This window comes from Musca autumnalis, unplaced genomic scaffold (assembly GCF_047663935.1).
Source record: "Musca autumnalis isolate F117 unplaced genomic scaffold, ASM4766393v1 scaffold_34, whole genome shotgun sequence".
NCBI classification, from domain to species: Eukaryota; Metazoa; Arthropoda; class Insecta; order Diptera; family Muscidae; genus Musca; species Musca autumnalis.
Genome location: NW_027411911.1, coordinates 17,100 through 32,332, shown reverse-complemented (window position 1 = coordinate 32,332; position 15,233 = coordinate 17,100).

The window sequence follows — 15,233 nt, the reverse complement described above, 5'->3', positions numbered from 1 at the left end:
CTTAAGGAGGAGTTTCTTGGCATTAACTTTTAATGAATATTATATATTTTTTTATATTTTTAATGCCTCCAAATTGGTTTATTTTTCATTTTCAAATACATCCGATAGTAAAAGAAAACGTATAATAAAAGCAAACTAGACGGTATTCTCACTGCACCATGCCTTTGTAAAAATCATGACTTTTTCACGTAAAAAGATGTAGTCCGAAATCACTTGCACTCATGATTCAACTACTTCTTTGGCCACAAACATTTTGCTGGGATGTTTTGGTAATATTTTAAGATTTCTTTTCTCATTCATTCAGGGTAACCATATGGGGGAGTAATTTGTTTGCACTTTTATACTGCATTCATATTTTTGCTTTTGTGCTTTGGATCAGTGAAGATCATAAAGCAGAAGAAAATAAGAACAAATTGACTTGCTGGTGATGATTATGAATGAATGCTTTAAAGAGTAATCATGAGAATTACAACATATGCATACGTGTAATTTAGGTTCACCAGAGTATGCTTTGTTGACTGTTATCTTCACAGAAAAAAATTATGATGTTGGTATGGCTTCTATGGTGTACGAAGACAACAATTCTGTATATTATGTATATTTAGGAATGTTTCTAAATCCTGGATATATATAGCACTTTTGGCATACGAGTAACAAATGGGACAGGTAAATTTGGGTACATAAACTTCCACACAGTTTCCCAATGTATAATTTTGACACGGCAGTTTCCATGCAAATTTGGCAATAAAAATACTTCCTTCAGAGTTGCAAAAATTAAATTTTTGAAAACGTATAAGCTGTTTAGTGTCTCCAAACACAAAACACAGTGTATATGGCTATAAGTATGGCGAAAGCATTTGGCGACACATGGCATGAATAGTGATGCTTCAGGTAAAGCCTCTGTGTCTTTTTACGTATGGAGGTGTTATTGCAGAAAACGTTTTGCTTCTTCTTTTACTGCACCAAAATGTTTAGCCACAATTTTTGAACACAATTATTAATATGCGAATTTTTTCGAGTTGGCTTTGCCTGTAGAAGTTATTTTACGAAAAATTCACTATAAAATTAGCTTTTTTATATTTTATTGTACTAACGTACCTGATATACTATTTCTTGATTAATTAATATAAGAATAAATTTTATGTAACTTTAAGCTTTAAGATAATATAGGGATTTAGATTTATTTTTTTGATTTTTCGAAGTGATCACGTTGAGTGACAAAATATAAAGGAAGTTTTTGATTTGCTTCTCTCTAGACTCAATTGTGGGAGGAGGAATTGTCAAAATTATATAAAAAACTAAGTACTGTACAGGCAAGTTCGTATTGATTAAACGGAACTAATTGCGATAGATACTTATGGCGTTTTTCAATCTTTAACCAACTAGCGTTTTTAAAGAGAGCAGCTTTGACGTTTTTTGTTTTTAAAATTTTATTGCTGAACAGAATAATAGTTTGCAAAAAAAGAAGATTTTCACATACAATTTTTTTAATGTACAAGGTGAAATAGGCGCATTACAGCCGTTCTCAACAGATGCCATTACCAACGAACGACATTTGCTTTTTATTTATATCGATTGATATAGCATTTTTAAAGAAATAGGGTATTCAACAAAATTTGTAGCCTATTTTAACCGGGGGCATCTCTGGCAATTTCATGAATATCGATACAGTAGTTTTTTTTTTAGAAAGAGTTATCGAAATCGGTCCAGCTGCTCTCAACTGATGCCATTACCAAAGAACGACATTTGGTTTTTATTTATATAGATATAGCATTTTTAAAGAAATGGGCTATTAGGAAAGTACCCCGCCCCTTCCGAAATTCAACAAAATTGGTAGCCTATTTTAACCGGTGGCCATCCCAGTACATTCCCTGGCAATTTAAGGAAAATCGGTTCAGTAGTTCTTATTATTTTTATTTTTATCTATTATTAGCAGCATCGGGCATACGAATAGGGATTACGAGTACTTTGGCTACTATCCATAATGAAGGGAACACAGAGGGAACACGAACAGCGATTCCATCTTTCTAGTTCTAGTTTCTATATATATATATATATATATATATATATATTTACATGTCTAAACTATCTGAGCTTTAAATTAATACAAAATGTGGAATTTATGGTAAAATGTAGAAGTTATAGCAAAACGCGCTAAACTATCATAATTATAATATTTTAATATTTCTACTTTAATGACAAATATCTCTGCTTCTATTTAGTGTATTAAAGACATCTAAAATGCTAATTAAGAAGACCAGCAAAGCTTTCAATCACTACCAAGTAGATGTCTACACTAGTCAAATAAAAAATTGATTATTAATTATATTGGTTCAGTTCGCCTTAAGTCATTTGGTGTGAAAGTCAGATAGGTGAGAAGTTTAGTATCTCCCTAACAGAAGTATTAACGAGTGAAAAGCTTATGAACAGGTGTAGTAGGGTAGGGTATCACATAGCGGGTCCCGTCCCGACTATAGTCATTGCTCACTGGTATAAATATGTTCTACCTCGAAAACGGATGCCCACTCCTTTCAATACTACTGAACTTTATTTTATGAATTTTTCAGAAAATGCTCAGGAATGTCCCTTGGTGCAAAATGCAAAATATTTGTTGATGAATTGAAATAAAAATATTCGTCATGGCCCCACTTAGGTTTTTGTGAATGAACACTTTTAATTTTTTTGATATGATAAATTATTTAAATAACAGTAAAAATGAAGTTCGGAAGGGCAGATACTTTTATAACCTCCACCACGAACTGTTTTGAAGTAAATATGTCCTTTCGTTTACGAAAATACTAAGCAATTCCATCGCGTTAAGGCTTATACATTGGAGGAGTAGAATATCCCAATTGTACACAGAAAATACTACACGTTGTTCCATATATTTACTTGTTGTTTGTTCGACTTTTTCATTAGTAGGCCTGATAAAAAATTAGACGTTTCACGACTTTCTTTTAAATGGTTTCAAATAATGATGAAAATATTTGAAATATCAATTCCATTTCAAACCAAGTGGGTTTGTTGTTATGGCGCACATTCTAAAAAAAGAATTATCGAAATCGGTCCAGCCGTTCTCAACTGATGCCATTACAAACGAACGACATTTGATTCTGATTTATATAGATATAGCATTTTTAAAGAAATGGGCTATAGGAAAAGTACCCGCCCTTTCCGAAATTCAACAAAATTAGGCCCATCCCTGTACATTTCCTGGCAATTTCAGGAAAATCGTTCTCAACTGATGCCACTACCAACGAACGACATTTGATTTTTATTTAATAGATATAGCATTTTTAAAGAAGTAGGGGAAGTACCACACCCCTTCTGAATTTTAACTAAATTTTTAGCCTATTTTAACCGGATGCCATCCCTGAACATTCCCTGGCAATATCAGAAAAATCGGTTCAGTAGTTTTTTTAAAAATGATAAAAATGGAAAATGGAAAAAAGTGGGCTTAAAAGTGGGTGTTGTCAAATTTTCTTTGCATAAAAATCCAAGCCGTTATCAACTGATGCCATTACCAACTAACGACAATTGATTTTTATTAATATTGAATTTTTAAAGAAATAGGGTATAGGGGAAGTTCCCGCCCCTCCCGAATTCAACCAAAATTTGTAGCCTATTTTAACCGGGAGCCACCCTGTACATTCCCTGGCAATTTCAGGAAAATCGGTTCAGTAGTTTTTGTAGAAATGATAAAAATTTAAGAAAGTGGGCGTAAAAGTGGGCATTGTCAAATTTTCTTCGCATAAAAACCCAAGTCGGGTAATGGAGCACATTTTACGGATAGAATTACCGAAATCGGTCCTGCCGTTCTCAGCTGATGCCATTACCAACGAACGAAATTTTATTTTTATTTATATAGATTTATACATTCAAAGAAATATTTACACATATATCTGCTTCTATTTAGTGTAGTAGAGACATGTAAAATGCTAATTAAGAAGACCAGCAAAGAATTCAATCACTACCAAGTAAATGTCTACTGTAGTCAAATATAAAATTAATTATTAATTATATTGGTTCAGTTTGCCTTAAGTCAGTCAGTATGAAAACCAGATAGGTGAAAACTTTAGTCAAACTTTATTTAAATACCACACGTTGTGCGATATAGTTATTTGCTGTTTGTCCGACATTGTCATTAGTAGGCCTGATGAAAAAAAAGTTACCTCTCACGACTTTCTTTTAAATGGTTTCGAATGCTGATGAAAGAGATCGGATCTTTCACGCCTTTCTTTGAATATACATATATGCAAAAATTATGAAACGACTATTGACGGGATGCGAAACTAACGCAGCTATGTAGTTGAATTTCGCATTAAATAATTGATTGGAGCGCAATTTATGATTAAAGTTTTGTTTTATAATAACGCTTGTATTAAAGCAAAGCTGATCTGCATGTGTACCCAATATTGTATTTCTATTACAAAATTATACATTCAAAGAAATATTTACACATATCACCGACTTCAAAATACGATACCGACAAATCTTATACATAATTATATTAAAGGATTGTGTTCACCTTTATAAAAACATAAAAAATACTTGAACAAAACTAAAGGAGGTTCAACTAGTGGTAATAACGAGTGAACATGCTATAATTTGGAATATGGTATACGAAAAGTAAATAAGCTTGACTGTTTATTAGTTAATTAACAGCAAAAACAAGTATGATTGACTTTCAATTCAATTAAACGCTTTACTGCCAATTGTATTGAAGTAAATAGGAACACTTAGGGTGTTGATGGGGATCCCGGAGGGGAAGAAGCCTATTAATTTTGGCGATGGTCGGATAACATTTAGGGGTAGGAATGGGCAAAAAACTTTTTTGGTAAAAAAGTCAACGTTTTTTCCAAAGCGAACATCTCAGCTTCTGTAATGGATACAAAAAGCAGAACCTGACAATGAAAGTAGAAAATATTACCTCTTTAACGATGTAAAGGGAAGGTGTCCCTACCTACGAATATATAGCAATAGCCGCTAACGAAACCTAACTTTAAATTTTTGTGATTTTAATTATAATGACAAATGTCACATCATTTAAGAGCAAAGCCTGTATCCCACCTCCTCCGAAATTCATAAAATATACATTACCACGGTAAACTTTGAGAATTTTCGAAACCGGTTCATACCTCTGGTGACGTTGGGATATCCCAATTTCCAATTTATGGAATTTTATTTACATGTCAGATATTTCTGCTTCTGTTTAACATATTCCAAGCAGAGAACTTGATAGTGAATCTAGACCATCTGAGCTTGAAATTAATACAAAATGTGGCATTCATGGTAAAATATCGAAGTTTTTGCAAAAGGCACTAAACTATCATAATTTAATAATAATTGTATTAAAGAAATGTAAAATGCTAATTAAGAAGACCAGCAAAGCTTCCAATCACTACAAAGTAAATGTCTACAGTACCCAAATATAAAATTAATTTTTAATTATATTGGTTCAGTTCGTCTTAAGTCATTTGGTATGAAAGCCATATAAGTGAAAACTTTAGTATCTCCCTAAAATAAATATTTTCGAGTGAAAAGTTTATGAACAGGTGTAGTGGGGTAGGGTATCACATAGCCGTCCCCGTAGCGACTATAGCCATTGTTCACTGGTTTAGATATGATGACCACACCCACTCCTTTCAATACTGCTACGAATGTCGGATATAGTGATAGTGATCAGTTGTGAATTTTATCGCGAAGTGTAAACATCGACTAGTAAAGAAGTAAAGTAAAGCTGTGTGCTTAGTAATTAAAGTCGGTTCTGAATAAGTGTAATAAAGTAAATAAAGCATTGTAAAACGTAATCTAAAACGAACCCTGTTTTATTTGGTACAAAGCGTATCGGGGAATAAAACAACGTCTACACGGAGATTAGTTAAACCTAATTCCGTAACAATTGGTGTCAGGAAGTGAGATTACGATCATCCTACAAAGAAGTTTAAGGATCTACGAGTGGAAGACTTGAAGAACGAGCTAAGTAAGTTGGAGTTGTCTTCTACTGTCAACAAGGGCGAACTACAAAAACGCTTGTCGACTGAGCGAAGAAACATCCAGACTTATGATGGAAATGAAGGCAGAAAATTGTAGAATGGCTGAAGAAAATTCCAGTAAAATGTTGGAAGAGATGTTCAGAAAGAGCCAAGAAAATTTCAGAAAATTAGAGGAAAAGTTAGAAGAGAACTCTAGAAAAATCACCGAAAACTTAATGGCAGAGAATTCTAGGATGTTTGAAGAAAATTCAAGAAACTTAAAAGAGGAGTTGGAAGAGAATTCTAGAAAAAGTAACGAGAAACTCGAGAACATCACGATAGTGATTAAAAAAACGTGGAGGTACAAGTTAAAGATTCTGATAAAAAGATTCTGTCTGTTAATGAGAAATTTGTGGCTCAAGATGAGAAGATTCTGGGCATAGAAAAGAAAATGTCGTAACTGGAAATTAAAGGCGGTCCAGTGAGAGCTATTCATAACACGTTAAAAATTAAGTCTCCAGTGTTCGACGGCTCTACCTCTTTCAATGTGTTCAAATTACAGTTCTAGACAGTGGCTGCTAGAGACTCTTGGAACGACAACGACAAGGCTGTATCACTACTTATGGCATGACAGGGCGGTGCTGCTGAGGTAATACAGACTATTCCTGACGCTTCTAGAAACAGTTATGGAGATATAATGGCTGCTCTTGAACGTAAGTACGGTAACGAACATAAGCAAAACATCTACCTAATGGAATTAGGGGGAAGAGAACAGAAGCCAAATGAGACCTTATAGGACTTCGCAACGGAGGTAGCACATTTGGTGCTAATGAAGTATCCAGGATAAAACCATCCATTGTTGGACCGTAAGAAAATCGAAACATTTGTGAATGGTATACGTGACACCGAGAGCAAACGTGCAACGTATGCGTCACCAAAATCGTCATTTGTTGAAACCGTGTCGTACGCCCTTGCACAAGAGACGGCAAGAATAATCGCCAATGCCCAGACTCACAAGGTCCGCAAACTGTATACCGAGTTCGATGAACACAAATCTCTTACTAACGAGATCGTGGCAGCAGTGAAGCAGGCATTAAAAGGAAGTTATACGGCAGCACCAACTAAGGCCAGGGGTAGGTGTCACAATCGCAACAAAATGGGTAATTTTGCGCGTGAATATAGAGCGAAGCGCAAGCGTTCGAGGTCATATCCACCACCCGCGTCAAAAGAAAGTAAAAGAGTGGCTCATCGTTCTGCAAATGAGTCACCCTTAAACTAAATCGAGCCAGTCCAGCGGGGCGTGAACTAGCTCCCATCGACGACGGCCCCACAATCTCCATAGCAATAGTACAACAGAATAACCACAACCTTACAACATCTGGTTACATCAATGGCGACAAGCGAATTCTGACCTTGGATACAGGCGCATCAAAACAACACACTCTTTATCTGCTTTGTGATCAATCCCTCCTATGTCAGTAATGTTGTAGTTAGCTCTATTATATGGTAGTTGGAGCCTACTTCTGATCTTTTCACTAGGAAATGACTTTTGAGAGCCTGGGTCAATCAACGCTCTAATTGTGAAAATTTTACCGGAATGTTCAATATCAACTACAGCAGTACGCAATAGAAGTGTTTCGTTGCTATTTAAAACGTTGGCTTGAAATTGTGTATCATGCGTTTTATCGAAGTTATCGTCACACAGTGGGAACCTTTTTACAATTGTTCCTGCACTGCCTTTAGTCTTACTTCTCAAGTAATACATTTTCTGTGCTCGAGTGAGTTTGGCATGATCCATGTAGACGGCTGTGAACGTGTCACGAAATGCGGGCCATTCTTCATAACCGCCATGAAAGACCTCTGTATCACGGGGGGTACTTTTATGTGACATTTCGAAAAATTTTGTAAAACTTGGGGTTGATGTTGTGCCAAGAACTTTGTCTTGATGTCACGACTGGATCATTTTGAAGTCCAGAAATTCGGAGAACATCCAAGATTTGAGTACGAGTCTCATATTAAGCTTCGGCACAAACTTCAAAATTTACCTTTGCGTTTTCTTTAAATTCTCTCGTATTCAGCGACACAGGAGAGATCATAAGATTTTCATAATCGTTTTGTAGTTTTTTCCACCTTGATGTCTTCTAATTTTATCTGAAGAACGGAATCAGTTTGATAGGTGATGTCAGTTTTTTCAAACTTACTACAAAAACTGATTAAATGATCGCAATCGAAAAGGAAGGTGTATCAGAGATGGATTTGTGACTGAAGTAGGTGCATTTGGGCCTTTAGCAGATTTCGAATCATTTTCTTCAATTTCGGAATTATTGAAATATTATTTGTGAATTCGAATGAGAATTCAATTGAACACGAAGGTTCTCTCGTAAATGTAATATTTGTATGTTGTATTTTATAAAGTTTGTGAAAAAGGGCAGTATCTTGGAACTGAAACCCTATTAATAGTGCTGGTTAAAAAAGTGTATCTCAATTATATAATTGGTGTATTGGGACACCAAGGTTATAAAAGTTAGATAAGGGTAGCCCAATAGGCGTTTAAAATCCTTCAAGCTAATGGTTATAGCCAAGACTAGTAGGCAATAGTCTGATTGTGTATTATTAATATCGAGTGTGAAGAACACAATAAGTTTAAGATAAAATATTAATACATTCGTAAATTCAGTACATTTAACTTTTTCTCTGGGTGTAAAATCAATGAATGTTAGAGAATAATGGGTGTATCATATTTTTAATGGTAAGGTTTTGCTGTTGCCTACACCAGAGAAAAGTCATCTATCTTTTGAGCATCAATCAAGTGGACATTTTCTCTCATCTTCAGACGGTTGAATGGAATGCGATCGCCGCATTGTTAATCCTATTCTCGGCGAATGGACCATGAAGAAAAGTGGGTGTGGAGAAAAAGATTGATCCAAATGGTATGAATTTATTTAGGAATGTGAACTGCCTATCTCCTAATACAGATTCCACTTCAAGAGAAGATAAAAAGGCACCAAAACTAGTCTCCGTTGAATAAAATTCCTTAATATCTTTGGAGACAACAACTCCAAGATTGCCAATTAAAAGTCACCAAAAGAGATTCAAATTCAGGTCGAATTATTGGAGCTTCCAAAGAGCTTACAAGTGTAAGGTTGTGCAAAAAGTGGTTAAAAAACACATAATTTAAATGTCTATGTTTTACAAATATTGTTCAAAAGATAATTCACAATAATATATTTAGAAATGTGTTATAAAAAAAATTCTATAATTCACAATATTTTAAATTCACAATTTTGTTTAATGATTTATATTATGTTATGGATTTAAAAATTCAAATTAAATCAGAATATGCAAATGTAATTATAAGTTGGTCGGGTTTGTCGGGCATAGAACCGATGCCAAAGAACGAATAGTTTCCGATAGAATAAATTTGTCTGCACAAGTTGCATCTCGTGTACTGTGCCTTTGCTAAGATTTTTCGTCTTGCTGTGGTTTAGGTTGTCTTTTTTTCCGGTATAATTTGAGTGGAGTAGCGTACGGTGATAATTACCACATTTGCGACATCTGTTTTGTGACCGGCAGTCCCTGAATCTATGGCTACGTGAAAGACAGTTGATGCAATATACGTTTTTCAAAACAAAGTTATTCCGTTGTCTGGGTTCCATTTGTAGAAATTTGGACATACGCTGAGAGAGTGAAACTTCTGACACATTTTGCATTTATAAACTTTGGAATTTTAAAAATGATCCTTTTGGGTTTTCCTGTAAATACCAAAACGATAAGTTATTAAAAAGAGACCTCTCTTCGGCAAAGAAGAGATTTTGTTGTGATTATGTATATTTTTAAATATTATAAATGTCTTTCTCCAGTGTCAATGTTGCAATATGGCAGATAACACAATTTTACGATGGGGCGAGTTATGGACCCACTTGCGGTGTAAATATCCGATGGTGGAGGGCTTTTAATTTTGTCCATCTGTTTATAAGAGAGAGATTTGAAGAATTTGGTTCTGGCAAAGCCATTATGGGTGAACCTTTTAAGAAATGCCCGAGTGGATATTGGGCGTGAATTTAAAACCCCTTCTATTCCAGCTAAAACGGTTGAGAATTGTTCAACAGTGAACTTGTGAGCACCAGCTATCTTTTTAAAATGAGTCTTAAAACATTTCAAACTTTCCAAAGGCCGCCCATGTGTGGCGCGTATTTTTGGGAAATGTCGTTAGAGGTAGAATTTATGATTTGAGTAAATTCACGTAATAAGTTTCTGCTAGCCTCAATGAAATTTCTACCATTATCGGACGTCACCGCCTCCCAACGAAGCGAGCGAATGCCGCCTCGAAAGCAGCAGATGATAATTCGGAACAGGGCTCCAAGTGTATCGCCTTTGTTGTAAAACAAACAAAAACGCTGACGTTATGCTTTTATGCAAGGGGATTTGCGCAAGACTGAGCTCTTTAACTCAAAGGGACCGGCAAAGTCATTTGGTTACATTCACCATGAGCCAAGAAAACAGTTGCCGGGGAGTATAACTGGGTATTTTTTTTTTTTTTTTTTTTTGGTCGGGGAAAAACTCATCGAAAGACTCTGGCTACCTGGTTTATGGTTTCCCCAGGTGTGCGAGACTTTAACACACTAAAATAAGCCCTTTACTCTGATCCACCATCCCTGCGGTACCGACGTACCGGCATTTCGTCGCAGGGGGAATGTTCTATAGAACACTGTTATTTGTTATTCTTCTTCGAATATCGTCTTGCCTCCGTAATTCCAATATTATTGTCTTTACGTACTCACATATATACTCCCAATTGCTTAAAGACGCCATCATAAATTCAATTATGTTTTCTACACATATTTCACTACCAACTTGCCGCTCTAAATTTGTCCTCTCTTCACAGAATCGCGGGCTCTCCACATTTCGTATCAGCGAATACGTCCATCTTCCTTTTGTTGAAGCTGACACTTGCTTTGCCATTCGATAGTGCTACGTCTTCTTGCGACCTCGGGATTTATATCGGTTTCCTGCAAATTACGTAAATTGAATAATTATTCAGCTTCTCTTGCTAAGACATCAATAGGTATCATACCAGCGATGACATAGGCCGCATTGTCAGACACAGTCCTATATACGCAGCATACCCGTAGTGCTGCTAGTCTATAAACTGAACCAATCTTTGCATAGTACGTTGCGTACTTCATGGATTGTTCCCATATTGGTTCTGCATAGAGAATAATATTTTTTATAACTCCTGCTAGTATTTTTCTTTTTTAAGGTATCCAGGTCCCCTTGTGTTTGGTATAATACGACACAGCGCTCTACATGTTTTTTCAGCTTTTTCCTTTACGTAATCCAAATGATTCTTAAAAGACAGGCGATTGTCTATCATAACGCTTAGATATTTAAGGCTTTCCGCTGTTATGATTATACAGTCTCCAATTTGAATATTTATTCTTTCTACAACTCTACAACTTGTGATTAAGACAGCTTCCGTTTTCTGATCGGCTATTGCCAGGCCTTGTGAAAACAGCCATGATTTAACCAAATGTATGCTGACTTCTGAGACTGTTCTTGCCTCTTCGATTGTGTTTGCAACTACAACTAGCGCAATATCATCCGCAAACCCAATGATATTACCTTTCTCTGGAAGTTGTAGCCTTAAAACACCATCATACATCACATTCCAAAGCAGCGGTCCAAGAACAGATCATTGTGGTACTCCTCCTGTTATTTTGTACTCCTTCCTACCACACAATATTCTTTCGTCTCTTTTTTCCAGCTTTGACCATGTACTGCTACCTTTGCGATGTCGGTTACGATTTTTATAGCATCAATCGTAGATCTCCTTTTTCTGAAGCCAAATTGACTTTCTGACAAACGTTCTGCGCGCTCGATGCACACTTCGAGTCTATCGCGGATAATACTCTTAGTTGGCGGTATGATGAGGGGTTTTCCAGAGGCTTGCCTTTCTTAGGCAGTGGCACTAATTTTTGCCTCTTCCATATCGATGGAAAAAATCCATATTCCAAGCATGAGTTAAACATTCTGAGCATCTGTTCACCACAGCATTCCACAATCTCCTTTAGGACATAGTTGGGAATTCCTTCTAGGTCAGGAAAGAGGTGGTTCACAATGTTATTTAGTGTGCTAGCATCCGTAGGAGTGCTTGAGCCGAACCGTTTCAATTTCTTAGTTACAATTTTGTACGGCTTTTTTAAGGGGTTTCTTCTTCATCTTGAGATCTTGTCTATGAACTTCATTGACTTCTCTATCACGAGTTCTTACAAAACGTCTTCTAGCACGAAGGCAATCTTTGCGTAGGTCGGCTATTTCAGCGTTCCATTAATGTACTGGGGCTTTTTTGTCTCCTCGCTTCCTTTTTTGCATCGATACATTGCAAGCTTGTGTTGTGAGCTCTTCTGCCATATTTTCGGGAGTTCCTTGTAGATCTGTACCTTCCATACATATGGTGAATATATCTTTATCAAACGAGCCTATTTTCCAACCAGATTTTTCAGGCGTTCGAACCGGCCTTCTTGATGTTGTCGTCTCATTTTGGGTAATGAGTATTGCATTATGATCACTATAGGTGAATATGTCACTGATTTGCCAGTTAAATTGGTTGTAATTGTTTGTACTGACAAATGCGATGTCGATTATGGAACTAGAGCCATTTCTGCTGAATGTTGGATTACTACCAATGTTTAAAAGCTCCACGTCTAGTTGAGCAAACGATACTAATAGTATTCGACCCCTTTCGTTTTTTCTTGGGCAGCCCCATTCTGTAGCCAAAGCATTAAAGTCGCCCGCTATCAAAATTGGCCTTCTGGATGCAGCATCATTTGCTAGATTAGTAATAATACTTTTGTACACTTCAATATCATATCTCGGGGGTATATAACTGCTGTATATTGTTATTCCGTGCGTACAAATCCGGGTTCAGTATTCAAAACATTTTGTGCTTGTCTGTCTATAGACCAGATCGAGGATGTGCCAGACGTATCACATAACCAATTTGGTGAGCTGATGTTCTTGTATGGCTCGCTAATAATTGCTACATCCACCTCTTGTTCTCGAACTGTCTGTTTTAATAAATCTGAAGCAGTTTCACAATGATTTAAATTAATTTGTAATAATTTCATAGAGATCATCTAAGTTGGCGTAGAGCTTCCTTTTATCTCGGGCACATAGTCGATCCAGTGATGTGACTACGGTCTAATGGATCCTTACATAGCATGCACTTCGGAAGGTTTTTACAAGTAGCAACCCTGTGACCAGCTTCCTCACAGCAAAAGCAGCGACCTGAATTGTCGTTCGGGTTTTTACATCTAGCTGCCATGTGTCCAAAGGCATTTATAACAACTTCTTGGTATCAACTTTTCACGTATTCGACAGTCCGCCCATCCAATCCGTACTATTCTTTTCTCTAAAAGAATATTAGCAAGCGGGGAGCTTAAGAAAACTTTAGCAGTTTGTTTACCTCTGTAGGCCTTTCTTAAAAACTTTATTGCATGTGGTTGAAATTATTTGAACTCGTCCGAAATGCCGCTAATAACTTGTAGATTATCCTCTTTAGTAGACACACCATCTATATCTTTAATTTCTATCTGTTCTTCCTGGGTTAAAGCACGCACTTCAGCAGCTGGGCCTAACACATTTTTAATGGCTTCCCTAAACTCATTTGTGTTCTGGTGTGCTGGTTTATTTAGTTCCAACAATAGCTCACCCTTCTCTGTCTTCCTAAATGTTTTATTTATTTATTTATGAATTCCTGCACAACAAGATTAACATCTTATAATTTAAAGTGCAGGACTACAATTACAAAACATATCCATCTTAACTTAATATAAAAGTTTAACTTTAAAATAATTAAATGGTTACAATTGCAAAGTTTTAAAATAATTATCTTATCAATTGTGGATGGAAAGAATAGCAAAATTACATACATATATAATTTTATTTTAAAGATTCCTGTTTCACAAAATACATATAAAGTTTTTTCTTAAAAATATACTCATTGCTGACAGTTTGTAGGTCATAAGGTAGTGTGTTCCAGAGACGTACGGTTCCGATAAAAAAATGCCAATCCGATACTTTGCTTCGGCGTTTGAGAGTATTTATCCTCTTTCCACGTTTAGATCTTGAAAATTGTAGTCTATTAAACAGATATGGTGGTTTCCGCTTGTAAATAATATTATGCAAATACAAAATAGCTTTAGTATGTAGAAAAGAGTTAAAACTAATTCCATAAAGAAGGCGCGAGTATTCGGAAATGTGCTGGGTTCTGCTCCGCCCAAAAACATAACGAGTAATACTATTAGAGCATATATTGAGTTTTTGCCTACTATCGGAATCACAATTGCTATAAAGTTCACAGCCATATATAAGACCAGGTACTAGAAATGTTTTAGCCAATAAACGTCGCATGTTAAAGGGGGTGAAAGAGTGCGTTAGCCATAAAGAGCGTAATTTTGAATAGGTTTGGCCAACAACCTGATTAATATGGTTTGACCAATTAAGTGTGGAATTAAAAGTTACCCCAAGATTTTTTGCATGCGATACTATTTCAATTTTTTGCTTGTTCACAAATATATTTATGTTTTCGGAATGAAGTGTTATTTTCTTCTGTATAATGAGACATTTGGATTTAGTAGAGTTCAAAAGAAGACCGTTTGCACTAGCCCACTTACAAACTCTGTCGAGATCAACGTTTAATTTATGAATGGATCTATCTAAATCGTTTAAGTTGGTGCTTAAGAAGATTTGCACGTCATCGGCGTACAAATGTGTAATAGTCCGTAGTTATAAATAAAACACGTCTGAATTATTCTCGAACTCGGTAAAAAGTAATTTTTATTATATTTTCATATTTGATATCCACATGAAATTATTGTCTATGCTACCGATACTACAGATACTATTTTTTTTTTTATTTTATTTTTTTTTTCAAATTTAATATAAACAAATTATTCTGATTACATTCGATACTCCTGGAATCGTATTGGCTTTTGACATCTGCGTTTGGCTGGCAATAGTCGCCCCTGTTGCAGCGATCCCAAGTCCCCCGTTGGCAATACGATCGAAGGAGATTGATTGCCCGTGGTTCGGGCACAAGGCTTTGATTTATTTCCTTCGTTCACAAGTGGATTGAACGATGATTCATTTATACTGTCGTCAATTGAAATTCGTTTAAGATGTGCAACGTTCCGTCGCTTCCTTCTTCCATTTTCCGTCGATTCAACCAAAGCTTCAGAACCACTCCTTTTCAATACT